Source organism: Mustela nivalis, assembly GCF_964662115.1.
Source record: "Mustela nivalis genome assembly, chromosome: 11".
Taxonomy (NCBI): domain Eukaryota; kingdom Metazoa; phylum Chordata; class Mammalia; order Carnivora; family Mustelidae; genus Mustela; species Mustela nivalis.
The window spans coordinates 102,585,985-102,588,026 of record NC_139030.1 but is presented as its reverse complement, the minus strand read 5'-3'; positions in this window follow the sequence as shown (position 1 = coordinate 102,588,026).

Here is a 2,042-nt window from a genome sequence, read left to right as displayed (position 1 = left end):
GCGCAGCTTCCGCCTCCGGCCCCGCCCCCCGGACGCCCGGCTCGCGCGCCAGCCCGCCGCGGCGTAGCGCGGAGCACGCTCCCCGGGTCGCCGGCTGACCTCCTGACCCCCGGCCCGCGCCTCCTGCGCCCGCCCCCGCCCCCGCCGGCGCGCCCCCGCGCCCCCGTGCAGCCCTCGGCAGCCCTGCGGCCGGGAGCTTAACGTTCCGTCGCCCCTCTCCTTTAGCTTGGGATTCTCCACACTCGTCTGTTAATGAATGACTTTGTAAAAGGGCATCCGAATCTACGGATGAGGTCATTATCCGTTAACCGCACACCCAGCAGGGGGCTCTTCGGAGCGCGCGCGGGGGTCCGCGTGTCAGTGGCGTCTCCGCGGGAAACAGGCCAGCGCGTGTGAGCGGGGGCGGGACCCGTCCCCGGACAGCAGCAGTCGGGGCACCTGCCCGCGGACTCCGTTACAAGCAATGTGAACCCGGCATTAAGCATTTCCCTTGTTTTCTAGGCCAGGGAACCTTGAGAACACATTTCTCCTACAAAAACCTGTTTTGTTTTTTTTTTTGTTAATATATATAGCAAGGATAAAATGTCACCGTTTTGATCCAATTTCGTTCCTGAAGTGAAATAATCACTAAATAACTACTTTGACAGAATAAATTAATTTTTAAATCTATTTTTTATTTTCTAATTATACTTTTTAAACACAGATTTGAGGAAATTAACATTTATGTGGACATTTGGTTTCTAGCCTAATGTGGCATAAAAATAAGTAACATAATGAGTGTTAAAAAAAATCAGGTTCATGATGCTTCTCACATCATCATCATTGTACTGAGATGTCACAACAGTATTATGTGCGATTGTGTCAGATCCTGCCTTCTCCAGCTCGGAGTGTTGGCAGGTAGGAGGGTTGTTGGCAAGAGGAGGGGTGTTAACCTCAGGATCCTGGATTCGTTCCAAGGCTGGTAATTACATTCTGCCAGCCAAAATTCATCCCATAATTTTAATTGGATAAATCCTTTCTGGCCTAAGCTACTGCTATGCCTGTCAAACTGTTGCCACATTTCACCCCAGAGGTGTCTGTGTTTTAGTTGCAAGAATCAGTCCCTTTGAGGTTGGCTTATCAATTTAAATCCTCAAAGTGCTTTGGGATCCTGTGGAATTAAATATATATTTAGGTATTTTTTTTCTCTACTGAATCTGTAATAGAAATGTGTAAAATAGACATATACCCATGTTAATGCCTAAAAACCAATACCCAGCAGATCTACTTAATGTCAGCGATAATTTCAAAATAATTTAACTAGACCTCTGCCCCTAACTTTCTCTTCTCTCCTTTTGAGAGCTTTTACTGACTTTTTGAGAGAACTTTTACTTTTAGTTTCCAGTTTACAAAAAGTACTGCAGTGTCCAACATTTCCTTCCAAGGAGGACAATGGAACTGAATGAAGGCCCTGTATCTCACCTTTCCAAACAGTCCTATGATGGGACAGACTACTGGCTACAAATGGAAGACACAGTGACATTACATCTAGTCTTATCTGTCCCTCCAGAGAAAACAGTGTGACACCTAGGGGCCCATGGTTCTAGCTGTAAAAACTGCTAGAACTAAAACCTCTTTCCCACATCTCCTAATCCTCTCTGTGAGAATTTCTTTCCCTTTACAGGGATGCTGCGGTGTTAAGTAAGATAACACTTTGGAAAGCAACAACTCCCAGCAGTTACTCAGTAAACCTTAATCCCTTTCTCCACTCTCCTGAGGTCAGACAGAAATGGGGAGACGCAGGGTCCCAGTGTTCTTTGTGGAGAAGGGCAGCATCTGCCCCTGCCTCAGGACTGTACACACGTCTTTTTGGAAAAGACAAGAAGACAGATACCAGCAAGTCTGATGAAAGTTCAGCAGTAAGACTGAAAGTCTTATTTTGCTCTTTTCAGGGATTAAAACATGGAATGCCCGGATGGCTGCATTGGTTAAGCCTCTACCTTCAGCCTCGGGCATGATCCCAGGGTCCTGGAATCGAGTTCCACATCGGGGTCCCCTTGCTT